The 22,337-nt window shown below is 44.8% G+C and overlaps 1 pseudogene across 1 annotated transcript in view; it reads right to left on the minus strand.

Moving 5' to 3' along the window:
• The window catches only part of LOC146052741 (uncharacterized), a 64,979-nt pseudogene that overhangs the window by 40,136 nt on the left and 2,506 nt on the right, over positions 1-22,337 (minus strand). The window contains exon 2 of the transcript XR_014467627.1: positions 16,778-16,905. The product of XR_014467627.1 is annotated as an uncharacterized LOC146052741 (transcript). The remainder of the gene's footprint in view (positions 1-16,777; positions 16,906-22,337) is intronic.

The raw sequence follows: 22,337 nt of genomic DNA on the forward strand, positions 1-22,337 counted from the left end.
GCCCGCGATTTCCCATAGGGAACAATGTTAAAAGTCTCAATGGACGCGATTTTACTGTTCAATGCCTCAATGGACCCGATTTTTCCATAGGAAACAATGTTAAATGGGCCACAGAGCCCAAATACTCCCCCTGAAGTGTGAAATGGCCCCCACAATTGTTAACGCCACCCCACGATCAACGTGAACCCGAAGCGTGGTGAGCGCAGCGATCCCGCGAGGGGCGGCGGTACGCGTCCTCCGACCTTTTCATACCCCCACTATCCACGTCGGCGTGGAGTTGAGAATAGAATAGTGTGGCGAGCGCAGCGAGCAACCGAGCCCGAAGCGTGGCGAGCGCAGCGAGGGGACGCGGATACCTGTGAAGCCCGCGAAGGGACGCGTTTACCTGTGAAGATATCCGCGTCCCCTCGCGGGGCTTGCTGCGCTCGCCACGCTTCGGGCTCGGTGGCTCGCTGCGCTCGCCACACTGTTCTATTCTCAACTCCACGCCGACGTGGATAGTGGGGGTATGAAAAGGTCAGAGGACGCGTACCGCCGCCGCTCGCCACGCTTCGGGTTCACGTTGATCGTGGGGTGGCGTTAACAATTGTGGGGGCCATTTCACACTTCAGGGGGACTATTTGGCCTCTGTGGCCTATTTAACATTGTTTCCTATGGAAAAATCGGGTCCATTGAGGCATTAAACAGTAAAATCGCGTCCATTGAGACTTTTAACATTGTTCCCTATGGGACATCGCGGCCATCGCGTCGGTCGCGTCGCACCCGATTTTTAAGTGCATTCAATGCCCGCGATGGCCGCCGTGCTAAGTAAAGAGTACCGAAATGCTACTTTAGTGTTTTCCAGTTTTTCCTATACAGATACAGCAGTGGTCACACACAGTATATAGGAATGCCACATATTTTAATAAACAGAAGCTGCTTGTGTGTCCTATTCGCATCACTTTGTAAATAATATACATTTAACAAAAAAGTTACATGAAAAGACATTTGGCGCTACTGAGATAAAGTGCACTCACATGTTAGGTGTAACCCGACTGGTCGCGAATGGGGGAGTAATATGTAAGATACTGTGATGGAGCGGTCACCTAGATACCCCTCTATACACACTAACCTGCATCACAGAGTAGTATGTGAGATACTATGATGGAGCTGTCACCTAGATACCCCTTTATATACACTAACCTGCTGCACAGAGTAATATGTAAGATACTATGATGGAGCTGTCACCTAGATACCCCTTTATATACACTAACCTGCTGCACAGAGTAATATGTAAGATACTATGATGGAGCTGACACCTAGATACCACTTTATATACACTAACCTGCTGCATAGAGTAATATGTAAGATACTATGATGGAGCTGTCACCTAGATACCCCTTTATATACACTAACCTGCTGCACAGAGTGATATGTAAGATACTATGATGGAGCTGTCACCTAGATACCCCTTTATATACACTAACCTGCTGCACAGAGTAATATGTAAGATACTATGATGGAGATGTCACCTAGATACCCCTTTATATACACTAACCTGCTGCACAGAGCAATATGTAAGATACTATGATGGAGATGTCACTTAGATACCCCTTTATATACACTAACCTGCTGCACAGAGTAATATGTAAGATACTATGATGGAGCCGTCACCTAGATACCCCTTTATATACACTAACCTGCTGCACAGAGTAATATGTAAGATACTATGATGGAGCCGTCACCTAGATACCCCTTTATATACACTAACCTGCTGCACAGAGTAATATGTAAGATACTATGATGGAGATGTCACCTAGATACCCCTTTATATACACTAACCTGCTGCACAGAGTAATATGTAAGATACTATGATGGAGCCGTCACCTAGATACCCCTTTATATACACTAACCTGATGCACAGAGTAATATGTAAGATACTATGATGGAGCAGTCACCTAGATACCCCTTTATATACACTAACCTGATGCACAGAGTAATATGTAAGATACTATGATGGAGCCGTCACCTAGATACCCCTTTATATACACTAACCTGCTGCACAGAGTAATATGTAAGATACTATGATGGAGCAGTCACCTAGATACCCCTTTATATACACTAACCTGCTGCAAAGAGTAATATGTAGGATACTATGATGGAGGTGTCACCTAGATACCCCTTTATATACACTAACCTGCTGCACAGAGTAATATGTAAGATACTATGATGGAGCCGTCACCTAGATACCCCTTTATATACACTAACCTGATGCACAGAGTAATATGTAAGATACTATGATGGAGCCGTCACCTAGATACCCCTTTATATAGACTAACCTGATGTACAGAGTAATATGTAGGATACTATGATGGAGCTGTCACCTAGATACCCCTTTATATACACTAACCTGCTGCACAGAGTAATATGTAAGATACTATGATGGAGCCGTCACCTAGATACCCCTTTATATACACTAACCTGCTGCACAGAGTAATATGTAAGATACTATGATGGAGCGGTCACCTAGATACCCCTTTATATACACTAACCTGCTGCACAGAGTAATATGTAAGATACTATGATGGAGCTGTCACCTAGATACCCCTTTATATACACTAACCTGCTGCACAGAGTAATATGTAAGATACTATGATGGAGCCAACACCTAGATACCCCTTTATATACACTTACCTGCTGCACAGAGTAATATGTAAGATACTATGATGGAGCTGTCACCTAGATACCCCTTTATATACACTAACCTGCTGCACAGAGTAATATGTAAGATACTATGATGGAGAGGTCACCTAGATACCCCTTTATATACACTAACCTGCTGCACAGAGTAATATGTAGGATACAATGATAGAGCCGTCACCTAGATACCCCTTTATATACACTAACCTGATGTACAGAGTAATATGTAAGATACTATGATGGAGATGTCACCTAGATACCCCTTTATATACACTAACCTGCTGCACAGAGTAATATGTAGGATACTATGATAGAGCCGTCACCTAGATACCCCTTTATATACACTAACCTGCTGCACAGAGTAATATGTAAGATACTATGATGGAGATGTCACCTAGATACCCCTTTATATACACTAACCTGCTGCACAGAGTAATATGTAGGATACTATGATAGAGCCGTCACCTAGATACCCCTTTATATACACTAACCTGATGTACAGAGTAATATGTAAGATACTCTGATGGAGCCGTCACCTAGATACCCCTTTATATACACTAACCTGCTGCACAGAGTAATATGTAAGATACTATGATGGAGCCGTCGCCTAGATACCCCTTTATATACACTAACCTGATACACAGAGTAATTTGTAAGATATTATGATGGAGCTGTCACCTAGATACCCCTTTATATACACTAACCTGCTGCACAGACTAATAGGTAAGATACTATGATGGAGCTGTCACCTAGATACCCCTTTATATACACTAACCTGCTGCACAGAGTAATATGTAAGATACTATGATGGAGCTGTCACCTAGATACCCGTTTATATACACTAACCTGATGCACAGAGTAATATGTAAGATACTATGATGGAGCCGTCACCTAGATACCCCTTTATATAGACTAACCTGATGTACAGAGTAATATGTAGGATACTATGATGGAGCCGTCAACTAGATACCCCTTTATATACACTAACCTGCTGCACAGAGTAATATGTAAGATACTATGATGGAGCTGTCACCTAGATACCCCTTTATATACACTAACCTGCTGCACAGAGTAATATGTAAGATACTATGATGGAGCGGTCACCTAGATACCCCTTTATATAAACTAACCTGCTGCACAGAGTAATATGTAAGATACTATGATGGAGCTGTCACCTAGATACCCCTTTATATACACTAACCTGCTGCACAGAGTAATATGTAAGATACTATGATGGAGCCATCACCTAGATACCCCTTTATATACACTTACCTGCTGCACAGAGTAATATGTAAGATACTATGATGGAGCTGTCACCTAGATACCCCTTTATATACACTAACCTGCTGCACAGAGTAATATGTAAGATACTATGATGGAGATGTCACCTAGATACCCCTTTATATACACTAACCTGCTGCACAGAGTAATATGTAGGATACAATGATAGAGCCGTCACCTAGATACCCCTTTATATACACTAACCTGATGTACAGAGTAATATGTAAAATACTATGATAGAGATGTCACCTAGATACCCCTTTATATACACTAACCTGCTGCACAGAGTAATATGTAGGATACTATGATAGAGCCGTCACCTAGATACCCCTTTATATACACTAACCTGCTGCACAGAGTAATATGTAAGATACTATGATGGAGATGTCACCTAGATACCCCTTTATATACACTAACCTGCTGCACAGAGTAATATGTAGGATACTATGATAGAGCCGTCACCTAGATACCCCTTTATATACACTAACCTGATGTACAGAGTAATATGTAAGATACTATGATGGAGCCGTCACCTAGATACCCCTTTATATACACTAACCTGCTGCACAGAGTAATATGTAAGATACTATGATGGAGCCGTCACCTAGATACCCCTTTATATACACTAACCTGATACACAGAGTAATTTGTAAGATACTATGATGGAGCTGTCACCTAGATACCCCTTTATATACACTAACCTGCTGCACAGACTAATATGTAAGATACTATGATGGAGATGTCAACTAGATACCCCTTTATATACACTAACCTGCTGCACAGAGTAATATGTAAGATACTATGATGGAGCCGTCACCTAGATACCCCTTTATATACACTAACCTGATGCACAGAGTAATATGTAAGATACTATGATGGAGCGGTCACCTAGATACCCCTTTATATACACTAACCCGCTGTACAGAGTAATATGTAAGATACTATGATGGAGCTGTCACCTAGATACCCCTTTATATACACTAACCCGCTGCACAGAGTAATATGTAGGATACTATGATGGAGCTGATACCTAGATATCCCTTTATATACACTTACCCGCTGCACAGAGTAATATGTAAGATACTATGATGGAGATGTCACCTAGATACCCCTTTATATACACTAACCTGCTGCACAGAGTAATATGTAAGATACTATGATGGAGATGTCACCTAGATACCCCTTTATATACACTAACCTGCTGCACAGAGTAATATGTAAGATACTATGATGGAGCTGTCACCTAGATACCCCTTTATATACACTAAACTGCTGCACATAGTAATATGTAAGATACTATGATGGAGCGGTCACCTAGATACCCCTTTATATACACTAACCTGCTGCACAGAGTAATATGTAAGATACTATGATGGAGCTCACACCTAGATACCCCTTTATATACACTAACCTGCTGCACAGAGTAATATGTAAGATACTATGATGGAGCGGTCACCTAGATACCCCTTTATATACACTAACCCGCTGTACAGAGTAATATGTAAGATACTATGATGGAGCGGTCACCTAGATACCCCTTTATATACACTAACCCGCTGCACAGAGTAATATGTAAGATACTATGATGGAGCTGTCACCTAGATACCCCTTTATATACACTAACCCGCTGCACAGAGTAATATGTAGGATACTATGATGGAGCTGACACCTAGATATCCCTTTATATACACTTACCCGCTGCACAGAGTAATATGTAAGATACTATGATGGAGATGTTACCTAGATACCCCTTTATATACACTAACCTGCTGCACAGAGTAATATGTAAGATACTATGATGGAGCTGTCACCTAGATACCCCTTTATATACACTAAACTGATGCACATAGTAATATGTAAGATACTATGATGGAGCGGTCACCTAGATACCCCTTTATATACACTAACCTGCTGCACAGAGTAATATGTAAGATACTATGATGGAGCTCACACCTAGATACCCCTTTATATACACTAACCTGATGCACAGAGTAATATGTAAGATACTACGATGGAGCGGTCACCTAGATACCCCTTTATATACACTAACCCGCTGTACAGAGTAATATGTAAGATACTATGATGGAGCTGTCACCTAGATACCCCTTTATATACACTAACCCGCTGCACAGAGTAATATGTAGGATACTATGATGGAGCTGACACCTAGATATCCCTTTATATACACTTACCCGCTGCACAGAGTAATATGTAAGATACTATGATGGAGATGTCACCTAGATACCCCTTTATATACACTAACCTGCTGCACAGAGTAATATGTAAGATACTATGATGAAGCTGTCACCTAGATACCCCTTTATATACACTAAACTGATGCACATAGTAATATGTAAGATACTATGATGGAGATGTCAACTAGATACCCCTTTATATACACTAACCTGCTGCACAGAGTAATATGTAAGATACTATGATGGAGCTGTCACCTAGATACCCCTTTATATACACTAACCCGCTGCACAGAGTAATATGTAGGATACTATGATGGAGCTGACACCTAGATATCCCTTTATATACACTTACCCGCTGCACAGAGTAATATGTAAGATACTATGATGGAGATGTCACCTAGATACCCCTTTATATACACTAACCTGCTGCACAGAGTAATATGTAAGATACTATGATGGAGATGTCACCTAGATACCCCTTTATATACACTAACCTGCTGCACAGAGTAATATGTAAGATACTATGATGGAGCTGTCACCTAGATACCCCTTTATATACACTAAACTGATGCACATAGTAATATGTAAGATACTATGATGGAGCGGTCACCTAGATACCCCTTTATATACACTAACCTGCTGCACAGAGTAATATGTAGGATACTATGATAGAGCCGTCACCTAGATACCCCTTTATATACACTAACCTGATGTACAGAGTAATATGTAAGATACTATGATGGAGCCGTCACCTAGATACCCCTTTATATACACTAACCTGCTGCACAGAGTAATATGTAAGATACTATGATGGAGCCGTCGCCTAGATACCCCTTTATATACACTAACCTGATACACAGAGTAATTTGTAAGATATTATGATGGAGCTGTCACCTAGATACCCCTTTATATACACTAACCTGCTGCACAGAGTAATATGTAAGATACTATGATGGAGCTGTCACCTAGATACCCCTTTATATACACTAACCTGATGCACAGAGTAATATGTAAGATACTATGATGGAGCGGTCACCTAGATACCCCTTTATATACACTAACCTGCTGCATAGAGTAATATGTAAGATACCATGATGGAGATGTCACCTAGATACCCCTTTATATACACTAACCTGCTGCACAGACTAATATGTAAGATACTATGATGGAGATGTCACCTAGATACCCCTTTATATACACTAACCTGCTGCACAGAGTAATATGTAAGATACTATGATGGAGCGGTCACCTAGATACCCCTTTATATACACTAACCTGATGCACAGAGTAATATGTAAGATACTATGATGGAGCTGTCACCTAGATACCCCTTTATATACACTAACTTGATGCACAGAGTAATATGTAAGATACTATGATGTAGCTGTCACCTAGATACCCCTTTATATACACTAACCTGCTGCACATAGTAATATGTAAGATACTATGATGGAGCTGTCACCTATATACCCCTTTATATACACTAACCTGCAGCACAGAGTAATATGTATGATACTATGATGGAGCTGTCACCTAGATACCCCTTTATATACACTAACCTGCTGCACAGAGTAATATGTAAGATACTATGATGAAGCTGTCACCTAGATACCCCTTTATATACACTAACCTGCTGCACAGAGTAATATGTAAGATACTATGATAAAGCCGTCACCTAGATACCACTTTATATACACTAACCTGATGTACAGAGTAATATGTAGGATACTATGATGGAGCTGTCACCTAGATACCCCTTTATATACACTAACCTGCAGCACAGAGTAATATGTATGATACTATGATGGAGCTGTCACCTAGATACCCCTTTATATACACTAACCTGCTGCACAGACTAATATGTAAGATACTATGATGGAGCTGTCACCTAGATACCCCTTTATATACACTAACCTGCTGCACAGAGTAATATGTAAGATACTATGATGGAGCTGTCACCTAGATACCCCTTTATACACATTAACCTGCTGCACAGAGTAACATGTAAGATACTATGATGGAGCTGTCTCCTAGATACCCCTTTATATACACTAACCTGCTGCACAGAGTAACATGTAAGATACTATGATGGAGCTGTCACCTAGATACCCCTTTATATACACTGACCTGCTGCACAGAGAAATATGAAAGATACTATGATGGAGCTGTCACCTAGATACCCCTTTATATACACTAACCTGCTGCACAGAGTAATATGTAAGATACTATGATGGCGCTGTCACCTAGATACCCCTTTATATACACTATGTAAAATACTATGATGGATCTGTCACCTACATACCCCTTTATATACACTAACCTGGTGCACAGAGTAATATGTAAGATACTATGATGTAGCGGTCACCTAGATACCCCTTTATATACACTAACCTGATGCACAGAGTAATATGTAAGATACTATGATGGAACTGTCACCTAGATACCCCTTTATATACACTAACCTGCTGCACAGAGTAATATGTAAGATACTATGATGTAGATGTCACCTAGATACCCCTTTATATACACTAACCTGCTGCACAGAGTAATATGTAAGATACTATGATGGAGCTGTCACCTAGATACCCCTTTATATACACCAACCTGCTGCACAGAGTAATATGTAAGATACTATGATGGAGCTCACACCTAGATACCCCTTTATATACACTAACCTGATGCACAGAGTAATATGTAAGATACTATGATGGAGCGGTCACCTAGATACCCCTTTATATACACTAACCCGCTGTACAGAGTAATATGTAAGATACTATGATGGAGCTGTCACCTAGATACCCCTTTATATACACTAACCCGCTGCACAGAGTAATATGTAGGATACTATGATGGAGCTGACACCTAGATATCCCTTTATATACACTTACCCGCTGCACAGAGTAATATGTAAGATACTATGATGGAGATGTCACCTAGATACCCCTTTATATACACTAACCTGCTGCACAGAGTAATATGTAAGATACTATGATGGAGCTGTCACCTAGATACCCCTTTATATACACTAAACTGATGCACATAGTAATATGTAAGATACTATGATGGAGATGTCAACTAGATACCCCTTTATATACACTAACCTGCTGCACAGAGTAATATGTAAGATACTATGATGGAGCTGTCACCTAGATACCCCTTTATATACACTAACCTGATGCACAGAGTAATATGTAAGATACTATGATGGAGCGGTCACCTAGATACCCCTTTATATACACTAACCCGCTGTACAGAGTAATATGTAAGATACTATGATGGAGCTGTCACCTAGATACCCCTTTATATACACTAACCCGCTGCACAGAGTAATATGTAGGATACTATGATGGAGCTGACACCTAGATATCCCTTTATATACACTTACCCGCTGCACAGAGTAATATGTAAGATACTATGATGGAGATGTCACCTAGATACCCCTTTATATACACTAACCTGCTGCACAGAGTAATATGTAGGATACTATGATGGAGCTGTCACCTAGATACCCCTTTATATACACTAACCTGCAGCACAGAGTAATATGTAAGATACTATGATGGAGCCGTCACCTAGATACCCCTTTATATACACTAACCTGCTGCACAGAGTAATATGTAAGATACTATGATGGAGCCGTCGCCTAGATACCCCTTTATATACACTAACCTGATACACAGAGTAATTTGTAAGATATTATGATGGAGCTGTCACCTAGATACCCCTTTATATACACTAACCTGCTGCACAGAGTAATATGTAAGATACTATGATGGAGCTGTCACCTAGATACCCCTTTATATACACTAACCTGATGCACAGAGTAATATGTAAGATACTATGATGGAGCGGTCACCTAGATACCCCTTTATATACACTAACCTGCTGCATAGAGTAATATGTAAGATACCATGATGGAGATGTCACCTAGATACCCCTTTATATACACTAACCTGCTGCACAGACTAATATGTAAGATACTATGATGGAGATGTCACCTAGATACCCCTTTATATACACTAACCTGATGCACAGAGTAATATGTAAGATACTATGATGGAGCGGTCACCTAGATACCCCTTTATATACACTAACCTGATGCACAGAGTAATATGTAAGATACTATGATGGAGCTGTCACCTAGATACCCCTTTATATACACTAACCTGATGCACAGAGTAATATGTAAGATACTATGATGTAGCTGTCACCTAGATACCCCTTTATATACACTAACCTGCTGCACATAGTAATATGTAAGATACTATGATGGAGCTGTCACCTATATACCCCTTTATATACACTAACCTGCAGCACAGAGCAATATGTATGATACTATGATGGAGCTGTCACCTAGATACCCCTTTATATACACTAACCTGCTGCACAGAGTAATATGTAAGATACTATGATGAAGCTGTCACCTAGATACCCCTTTATATACACTAACCTGCTGCACAGAGTAATATGTAAGATACTATGATAAAGCCGTCACCTAGATACCACTTTATATACACTAACCTGATGTACAGAGTAATATGTAGGATACTATGATGGAGCTGTCACCTAGATACCCCTTTATATACACTAACCTGCAGCACAGAGTAATATGTATGATACTATGATGGAGCTGTCACCTAGATACCCCTTTATATACACTAACCTGCTGCATAGAGTAATATGTAAGATACTATGATGGAGCTGTCACCTAGATACCCCTTTATATACACTAACCTGCTGCACAGACTAATATGTAAGATACTATGATGGAGCTGTCACCTAGATACCCCTTTATATACACTAACCTGCTGCACAGAGTAATATGTAAGATACTATGATGGAGCTGTCACCTAGATACCCCTTTATACACATTAACCTGCTGCACAGAGTAACATGTAAGATACTATGATGGAGCTGTCTCCTAGATACCCCTTTATATACACTGACCTGCTGCACAGAGTAACATGTAAGATACTATGATGGAGCTGTCACCTAGATACCCCTTTATATACACCGACCTGCTGCACAGAGTAATATGTAGGATACTATGATGGAGATGTCACCTAGATACCCCTTTATATACACTAACCTGATGCACAGAGTAATATGTAAGATACTATGATGGAGCGGTCACCTAGATACCCCTTTATATACACTAACCTGATGCACAGAGTAATATGTAAGATACTATGATGGAGCTGTCACCTAGATACCCCTTTATATACACTAACCTGATGCACAGAGTAATATGTAAGATACTATGATGTAGCTGTCACCTAGATACCCCTTTATATACACTAACCTGCTGCACATAGTAATATGTAAGATACTATGATGGAGCTGTCACCTATATACCCCTTTATATACACTAACCTGCAGCACAGAGCAATATGTATGATACTATGATGGAGCTGTCACCTAGATACCCCTTTATATACACTAACCTGCTGCACAGAGTAATATGTAAGATACTATGATGAAGCTGTCACCTAGATACCCCTTTATATACACTAACCTGCTGCACAGAGTAATATGTAAGATACTATGATAAAGCCGTCACCTAGATACCACTTTATATACACTAACCTGATGTACAGAGTAATATGTAGGATACTATGATGGAGCTGTCACCTAGATACCCCTTTATATACACTAACCTGCAGCACAGAGTAATATGTATGATACTATGATGGAGCTGTCACCTAGATACCCCTTTATATACACTAACCTGCTGCATAGAGTAATATGTAAGATACTATGATGGAGCTGTCACCTAGATACCCCTTTATATACACTAACCTGCTGCACAGACTAATATGTAAGATACTATGATGGAGCTGTCACCTAGATACCCCTTTATATACACTAACCTGCTGCACAGAGTAATATGTAAGATACTATGATGGAGCTGTCACCTAGATACCCCTTTATACACATTAACCTGCTGCACAGAGTAACATGTAAGATACTATGATGGAGCTGTCTCCTAGATACCCCTTTATATACACTGACCTGCTGCACAGAGTAACATGTAAGATACTATGATGGAGCTGTCACCTAGATACCCCTTTATATACACTGACCTGCTGCACAGAGAAATATGAAAGATACTATGATGGAGCTGTCACCTAGATACCCCTTTATATACACTAACCTGCTGCACAGAGTAATATGTAAGATACTATGATGGCGCTGTCACCTAGATACCCCTTTACATACACTAACCTGCTGCACAGAGTAATATGTAAGATAGTATGATGGCGCTGTCACCTAGATACCCCTTTATATACACTAACCTGCTGCACAGAGTAATATTTGTACACTGGGGATTTTTCTGTCAGAGGAGAGGCTGACAAAGAAAGAAAAAAACGCTTTTTGGGCGCACTCTTTTTGTTAATGAAATTATTGAATGATTTAAAACATAGCTTTTATTAAGGACTTTTTGCTAAAAAAAGTTGGCACATTTGGTAAAAAATGTAGTGTGATCCTTTTAAATAATGTAATTTAATTTGAGGATTATTCGTTAATTTGTCACACTTTACTTTATCATTTGAGCACTGTTGTGATCATAAATACAATTATCTGTGATCATAGGCAGTAAAATCTTATTTTACTGCCTATGATCACAGATAATTGTATTTATGATCACAACAGTGCTCAAATGATAAAGTAAAGTGTGACAAATTAACGAATAATCCTCAAATTAAATTACATTATTTAAAAGGATCACACTACATTTTTTACCAAATGTGCCAACTTTTTTTAGCAAAAAGTCCTTAATAAAAGCTATGTTTTAAATCATTCAATAATTTCATTAACAAAAAGAGTGCGCCCAAAAAGCGTTTTTTTCTTTCTTTGTCAGCCTCTCCTCTGACAGAAAAATCCCCAGTGTACAACCATTGATCTCAAACGCTGGGCGCACCGCCAACTATCCAACTACCAGAATCTATCCAGTGTGTAGTTTAAAAGTTGGTTTCTAAATAAGTATATAGATTGTTAGTCTGTGCGGACCTTCAACCCCCTCCCCTTTTTGAGCACAGATTAATATGTAAGATACTATGATGGAGCGGTCACCCAGATACCCCTTTATATACACGTTAGTGCTCCTGATTGGCCACTAGGTGGCCAATAACGCTATTCGGGGGCGGAGCCGCAGGATGTAAATATAGTCATCCTGCGTCTCCTCCGTGTCCGTGCTGGCTTGGGTACCGGCGTTTGTTTATTTTGCTAAGTACGTGGATGCCTACATGGAACAAAGAGGACCGATCCACACCTAGGAGATGTAAGGATGATTCGCCTCCACAGGTACCAATACTGGAATTCTAGTGGACAATGGGATGAATGGGCTCTGTGTGATATAAAGTTTTACTTTTCTTGTCAGTGTGCTTTTAACTATTGGTTTTGCTGTGGAACTAAGAGTGCCAGCAAGCCCATTAATGGGACTGCACAGCTGATTGGGCTGCGTGGGTCACATGGCACGTGGTGGTGTCTCTGGCTGTGGCTGTCTGGGCGCTCAGGTGTCAGCGGAAGCAGGAGTAGCAGTTGGGAAGGAGAGCAGCTGGTGAGGGGAAGGGGTGGCTGTCTGGGCGCTCTGGCTGTGGCTGCCACTGCCACTGGCTGTCTGGGCGCTCAGGTGTCAGCGGAAGCAGTAGTAGTAGTTGGGACGGAGAGCAGCTGGTGAGGGGAAGGGGTGGCTGTGGCTGTCTGGGCGCTCAGGTGTCAGCGGAAGCAGTAGTAGTAGTTGGGACGGAGAGCAGCTGGTGAGGGGAAGGGGTGGCTGTGGCTGTCTGGGTGCTCAGGTGTCAGCGGAAGCAGTAGTAGTAGTTGGGACGGAGAGCAGCTGGTGAGGGGAAGGGGTGGCTGTGGCTGTCTGGGTGCTCAGGTGTCAGCGGAAGCAGTAGTAGTAGTTGGGACAGAGAGCAGCTGGTGAGGGGAAGGGGTGGCTGTGGCTGTATGGGCGCTAAGGTGTCAGCGGAAGCAGTAGTAGTAGTTGGGACAGAGAGCAGCTGGTGAGGGGACGGGGTGGCTGTGGCTGTCTGGGTGGTCAGGTGTCAGCGGAAGCAGTAGTAGTAGTTGGGACGGAGAGCAGCTGGTGAGGGGAAGGGGTGGCTGTGGCTGTCTGGGTGCTCAGGTGTCAGCGGAAGCAGTAGTAGTAGTTGGGACGGAGAGCAGCTGGTGAGGGGAAGGGGTGGCTGTGGCTGTCTGGGTGCTCAGGTGTCAGCGGAAGCAGTAGTAGTAGTTGGGACAGAGAGCAGCTGGTGAGGGGAAGGGGTGGCTGTGGCTGTATGGGCGCTAAGGTGTCAGCGGAAGCAGTAGTAGTAGTTGGGACAGAGAGCAGCTGGTGAGGGGACGGGGTGGCTGTGGCTGTCTGGGTGGTCAGGTGTCAGCGGAAGCAGTAGTAGTAGTTGGGACGGAGAGCAGCTGGTGAGGGGAAGGGGTGGCTGTGGCTGTCTGGGTGCTCAGGTGTCAGCGGAAGCAGTAGTAGTAGTTGGGACGGAGAGCAGCTGGTGAGGGGGAGGGGTGGCTGTGGCTGTCTGGGCGCTCAGGTGTCAGCGGAAGTAGTAGTAGTTGGGACAGAGATCAGCTGGTGAGGGGAAGGGGTGGCTGTGGCTGTCTGGGTGCTCAGGTGTCAGCGGAAGCAGTAGTAGTAGTTGGGACGGAGAGCAGCTGGTGAGGGGAAGGGGTGGCTGTGGCTGTCTGGGCGCTCAGGTGTCAGCGGAAGCAGTAGTAGTTGGGACGGAGAGCAGCTGGTGAGGGGAAGGGGTGGCTGTGGCTGTCTGGGTGCTCAGGTGTCAGCGGAAGCAGTAGTAGTAGTTGGGACGGAGAGCAGCTGGTGAGGGGAAGGGGTGGCTGTCTGGGCGCTCTGGCTGTGGCTGCCACTGGCTGTCTGGGCGCTCAGGTGTCAGCGGAAACAGTAGTAGTAGTTGGGACGGAGAGCAGCTGATGAGGGGAAGGGGTGGCTGTGGCTGTCTGGGCGCTCAGGTGTCAGCGGAAGCAGTAGTAGTAGTTGGGACGGAGAGCAGCTGGGGAGGGGAAGGGGTGGCTGTGGCTGTCTGGGCGCTCAGGTGTCAGCGGAAGCAGTAGTAGTTGGGACGGAGAGCAGCTGGTGAGGGGAAGGGGTGGCTGTGGCTGTCTGGGTGCTCAGGTGTCAGCGGAAGCAGTAGTAGTAGTTGGGACGGAGAACAGCTGGTGAGGGGAAGGGGTGGCTGTGGCTGTCTGGGCGCTCAGGTGTCAGCGGAAGCAGTAGTAGTTGGGACAGAGAGCAGCTGGTGAGGGGAAGGGGTGGCTGTGGCTGTTTGGGCGCTCAGGTGTCAGCGGAAGCAGTAGTAGTAGTTGGGACGGAGAGCAGCTGGTGAGGGGAAGGGTAGCTGTTGCTGTCTGGGTGCTCAGGTGTCAGCGGAAGCAGTAGTAGTAGTTGGGACGGAGAGCAGCTGGTGAGGGGAAGGGGTGGCTGTGGCTGTCTGGGCGCTCAGGTGTCAGCGGAAGCAGTAGTAGTAGTTGGGACAGAGAGCAGCTGGTGAGGGGAAGGGGTGGCTGTTGCTGTCTGGGTGCTCAGGTGTCAGCGGAAGCAGTAGTAGCAGTTGGGACGGAGAGCAGCTGGTGAGGGGAAGGGGTGGCTGTGGCTGTCTGGGTGCTCAGGTGTCAGCGGAAGCAGTAGTAGTAGTTGGGATGGAGAGCAGCTGGTGAGGGGACGGGGTGGCTGTGGCTGTCTGGGCACTCAGGTGTCAGCGGAAGCAGTAGTAGCAGTTGGGACGGAGAGCAGCTGGTGAGGGGAAGGGGTGGCTGTGGCTGTCTGGGTGCTCAGGTGTCAGCGGAAGCAGTAGTAGTAGTTGGGACGGAGAGCAGCTGGTGAGGGGACGGGGTGGCTGTGGCTGTCTGGGCGCTCTGGCTGTGGCTGTCTGGGCGCTCTGGCTGTGGCAGTCTGGGCGCTCTGGCTGCCACTGGCTGTCTGGGCGCTCAGGTGTCAGCGGAAGCAGTAGTAGTAGTTGGGACGGAGAGCAGCTGGTGAGAGGAAGGGGTGGCTGTGGCTGTCTGGGCGCTCTGGTGTCAGCGGAAGCAGTAGTAGTAGTTGGGACAGAGAGCAGCTGGTGAGGGGAAGGGGTGGCTGTGGCTGTCTGGGTGCTCAGGTGTTAGCGGAAGCAGTAGTAGTTGGGACAGAGAGCAGCTGGTGAGGGGAAGGGGTGGCTGTGGCTGTCTGGGTGCTCAGGTGTCAGCGGAAGCAGTAGTAGTTTGGACAGAGAGCAGCTGGTGAGGGGAAGGGGTGGCTGTGGCTGTCTGTGTGCTCAGGTGTCAGCGGAAGCAGTAGTAGTGGTTGGGACGGAGAGCAGCTGGTGAGGAGACGGGGTGGCTGTCTGGGCACTCAGGTGTCAGCGGAAGCAGTAGTAGTAGTTGGGACAGAGAGCAGCTGGTGAGGGGGAGGGGTCTGGGCAGGGGAGCGTTATTATAACACATGTACCTGTGCGAAGCAGCGGCAGGACACTAGTCCAGGATAATTGGATAGCCCCCGGCAAATCTGCTAGCTGCAGACAATTACAGCAGCTGATTGATACTGGACATAGTGTATAACACATTCCCTGCTGTACTGATCTGTCCCCAATATGATAAGATAATGTTACAGTCACCTTATCCTCCCGTATCGCTGGCCGGCCCCAGTGTCCCACATACACCGGAGGGGAGAGGAGGATCCGGTTATATTTCTGCCTCCAGTTACAGAGATCATACACAAGTCACGGCAATACGGATTCTGCACCTGAGTATAAGGAGACAATGGTTATAGGAATAACTCCCATACACTGGTGTAAATTGGTGGCACTCACAGACTGGTCTCACTGAAGGTGTGTACACACAGCAGATCCTGCTGTGAGATGCGAGTCCCGATGCGACTGCGATGGGACTCGCATCTCACAGCATGCCAGAGGGGCACAATTTAGACTATATAGTGTTGCCTGCCCTCTCTATCTGGCTGCCGATTTGCTCTCACACGGGAGCACGCATCGGCAGCGCATCAAGCTCGCAAGCCCTAAAAAAGCATGCGATTTGATTGCGATATGGCTTCCGATGTTCACTATTTTGGGAACATCAGAAGCCAAATCTTACCATGTGTACACACTATAAGCAGTGTTCGCGAAAACCACCCAAAAAAGTGGGTCCCGGGGACCCTTTACTTCTAAAAATTGGGGTCCTACCCGACATTTTCTGGGTCCCAACAGAATAAAGCCGCCTCTACCCTTTTCCCCAGCACGGCACATGTGGGTTGGGGGGGGGGGGGGGGGGGGGGGAAGTATCAATTGGCCCACTCCATATACTAGAAACTATACAAACCTGAACAGTGCGCGCCGAAGGGCGAATTTAGGACATTTTTTTGTGTAGGGGGGCGTGGTGTGTTCACATAGTAGTACCAATTCACATTCCAGCACACACCGTTATGCCCAGTACACATTCCAGCACACACTTATGCCCAGTACACATTCCAGCACACACCGTTATGCCCAGTACACATTCCACACACACCGTTATGCCCAGTACACATTCCAGCACACACCGTTATGCCCAGTACACATTCCAGCACACACCGTTATGCCCAGTACACATTCCAGCACACACCGTTATGCCCAGTACACATTCCAGCACACACCGTTATGCCCAGTACACATTCCAGCACACACCGTTATGCCCAGTACACATTCCAGCACACACTGTTATGCCCAGTACACATTCCAGCACACACTGTTATGCCCAGTACACATTCCAGCACACACCGTTATGCCCAGTACACATTCCAGCACACACTGTTATGCCCAGTACACATTCCAGCACACACCGTTATGCCCAGTACACACCGTTATGCCCAGTACACATTCCAGCACACACCGTTATGCCCAGTACACATTCCAGTACACACCGTTATGCCCAGTACACATTCCAGCACACACTGTTATGCCCAGTACACATTCCAGCACACACTTATGCCCAGTACACATTCCAGCACACACTTATGCCCAGTACACACCGTTATGCCCAGTACACATTCCAGCACACACTGTTATGCCCAGTACACATTCCAGCACACACTTATGCCCAGTACACATTCCAGCACACACTTATGCCCAGTACACACCGTTATGCCCAGTACACATTATAGTACACCCCGTTATGCCCAGTACACCCCGTTATGCCCAGTACACATTATAGTACACCCCGTTATGCCCAGTACACACCGTTATGCCCAGTACACATTATAGTACACACCGTTATGCCCAGTACACCCCGTTATGCCCAGTACACACCGTTATGCCCAGTACACATTCCAGCACACACTTATGCCCAGTACACATTACAGCACACACCGTTATGCCCAGTACACATTCCAGCACACACCGTTATGACCAGTACACATTCCAGCACACACCGTTATGCCCAGTACACATTCCAGCACACACCGTTATGCCCAGTACACATTCCAGCACACACTGTTATGCCCAGTACACATTCCAGCACACACTTATGCCCAGTACACATTACAGCACACACCGTTATGCCCAGTACACATTCCAGCACACACTTATGCCCAGTACACACCGTTATGCCCAGTACACATTATAGTACACCCCGTTATGCCCAGTACACACCGTTATGCCCAGTACACACCGTTATGCCCAGTACACATTATAGTACACCCCATTATGCCCAGTACACACCGTTATGCCCAGTACACACCGTTATGCCCAGTACACATTATAGTACACACCGTTATGCCCAGTACACCCTGTTATGCCCAGTACACATTATAGTACAGACTGTAATGGCCAGTATATATTATAGCACCTACATGCTTGTTGCTAGGGGTTATATGCTCCTTGCAGGAGTTACATGCTGGGGGGGGCATATTATGCTGGTTTCCACAGGGGAGGGGGCGTTTTATGCTGGTTGCCATGAGACGGGGGGCAGGCATTTTATGGTCGTTGCCACAGTTGGGGGCATTTGTTGCCTCAGAAGGGGGGGTTGTTGCCAAAGGCTGGAAAGGCCGACATGCTGCTCTGCAGAGTAGGTGAGCGGGCTATGAGCGCAGCGGGGGACTGGATGTGGCTAGAATAGCTGACTCGCTGCTCTGAGTTGTTTTATCCACATCCAGTCCCCTGCCACCCTGACAGTCCGCTCACCTACTCTGCTGAGAGTGGCTGTTACAGCCGCATCCCATCCTGTTACCCCCCCCCCCCCCGCTCTCAGCAGCGGAGTGGACTTACATGGCGGGGGGCGGCATTTAAGGCAATATCAGCCAATACACACTGCGGGCAATGCTGAGCACACATGGCTCTCACCTCTCCTGGGGGCGCCCTGCTGCTGCTGATGAAGCGATGTCGCACTGCCTCCTGCCTTTCATACAGGGTGACCGTTGGGGGTGCATGGGGGTCTGGACACACGCGAGGGCCAGCACGGAGTCCCAAACCTCGCCATTGTTTCCGGCGCTGGCTGGTAGCTACTGGCGCTGCCTGGTAACCGCGGACGCTACGGAACGCGGGAGATGTAGAAAACATGCTGCTACCCTAGGGTGCGCAGCGGCAGCAACGTGTAAAACCTACAGTGATTGGCTGCCGGGCGGCCACTGTTCACTGATTGGTTCCAGTACTATAGCCATATACTCACCTACCTCTTATAATTGGAGGCGACTTTCATTTAGTGGCTTCCAATATACTTGACCATCAAACACTTATTGGAAGGAGAAGATCCCTCCCTGTACTGGGGATTCCAGCATTTCTTAGGAGACTCCAGTTGTTAGATTTATGGTGTTGCCTCAACCCAACTGGGTATCGGCTGCACATGGCTCACTGTCCAGGATTGACTACATGTTTATTTCATCAACCCTGTTACCGAAAACAACCCAAACTAAGATAGAAGCTATAGCATTGTCAGACCATGCTTTAGTGTGGACAGATTTAGATATGGGACCCTTTATATTTTGGAAATACCCACACGCTTTTGCAAACTCACTGTCTTTTTGCAAAAAGGTGGAAACAATGTGGTTAGATTAATACCACAACAATCAATCAACCTTAGAAACAAATCCAGTCTTGTTTTGGCAAGCTTCCAAGTCAGTCATTAGTAGTGTTCCCGCTAGGCTGTTTTAGCGGGGCGCTGCGCCCTGCCCGATTTTTAAGGGCAAAATGCACCCTGCCCCTCTAGCAGCGCCCCGCTAAAACAGCCTGGTGCCTGCCTGACAGCTTGCACGGGGAAGCCCAGCGCCACCTTAGATGGCGATGCCCAGCGCTTCCCCGGCATCACGGCACCTTCCCCCTGTAGTGGCGGCATCTTCGGCGGGGCCGGGCCTGCCCCCTTTAGTGACATCTGCGGCCCGGCCCGCCCACTTTAGTTCTCTGAACCCCTGAGGAAGTCCCAGCACATAAGAAAGGGACGAAACCGGTGGGGCTGCACACACCTCTCCGTTCCCGATGACTAAAATAAGATAAGCTTATGTTTTTATGTCAAATGTACGGGTCCATCCACTACTGATTTATTTGTTATGCGTATTGTTTTAAATAAATGTGTTTTATAAAAACAATATCACGCTATTAGCCTTTCCCTTTGTTGGGAGTTTTTTTGGTTTTAAGGGCTCCTGTATTATGCCAGATGGGAACTGCACCTGGACAGAGCTAACCCCAGTGTGAGTCCATCATTTATTCATATAAAACCATTTTTATCACAGGGTGATTACACGTGTGTTATCAACACTAGCCACAAGGTGGCGTTGTTCACCTCTATAAGTATTTTTTCGTGCACAAGCACTTTAGAAAAAAGAAAGTCACTTTTGCACAGATACTGTCTTATTGAAACCCTTATATCATCCTTTTGGATATTTCATATTCGAATGAACATCTCCACGCCTCCTGGCGGATCTTGGAAGTAAAAGATAAGGATGAATATCTGGGAGTGAAATACATCATTACACTCGAAACTGCTTATCACTTTCGGTACGCACATAGAAAGTTCTTTAAGGATTGTCACAAAATATCTTCCTTGTCAACACTGAAGGCGCAGAAGCTTTACCACCAAATAGATAGATAGATATTTTATACATACAGGTTGAGTATCCCTTATCCAAAATGCTCGGGACCAGGAGAATTTTGGATAACGGGCTATTCCGTATTTCGGAATATTTTAATATTTCAATGAGGTATCTTGAGGTATCTTGCATTTATGTTGTACATATACATCAAACACATGAAATAAACACAAATATATTTTATTTGTGCATAAAACAAGGTTTCAAAACATGAAACAAAGTTTGTGTACAATCTCAGACTGACATTTAATGCCAAGAAATCATTATATTACACATATATAGTGCCAGTCACACATCATGTCCCCCAGTAGTGCCAGTTACATATCATGTCCCCCAGTAGTGCCAGTTACATATCATGTCCCCAGTAGTGCCAGTTACATATCATGTCCCCAGTAGTGCCAGTTACATATCATGTCCCCAGTAGTGCCAGTTACATATCATGTCCCCAGTAGTGCCAGTTACATATCATGTCCTCAGTAGTGCCAGTTACATATCATGTCCCCCAGTAGTGCCAGTTACATATCATGTCCCCAGTAGTGCCAGTTACATATCATGTCCCCAGTAGTGCCAGTTACATATCATGTCCTCAGTAGTGCCAGTTACATATCATGTCCCCCAGTAGTGCCAGTTACATATCATGTCCCCAGTAGTGCCAGTTACATATCATGTCCCCAGTAGTGCCAGTTACATATCATGTCCCCAGTAGTGCCAGTTACATATCATGTCCCCAGTAGTGCCAGTTACATATCATGTCATCAGTAGTGCCAGTTACATATCATGTCATCAGTAGTGCCAGTTACATATCATGTCCCCAGTAGTGCCAGTTACATATCATGTCCCCAGTAGTGCTGTGACAGATGTCCCCAGTAAGTTTTTAGCAAAAAAAAAAAAAAAATTGGTTCACTTTCTGGAATGTATGGTTTTCCGAATAATTCGGATGACGGATATGGGATACTCAACCTGTATAGCCTGTTGCCGCACATGTATCTTTGATGTATCTACAATAAACCTGCATAAAAAGACCCTGGAGTGACTCAGCTTCCCTACCAATATATATATATATATATATATATATATATATATATATATATATATATATATATATATAAAAAATGTAGTGTCCC

The sequence above is a fragment of the Crinia signifera genome, unplaced genomic scaffold, assembly GCF_055691185.1.
Source record: "Crinia signifera unplaced genomic scaffold, ASM5569118v1 HAP2_SCAFFOLD_114, whole genome shotgun sequence".
Lineage (NCBI taxonomy): Eukaryota > Metazoa > Chordata > Amphibia > Anura > Myobatrachidae > Crinia > Crinia signifera.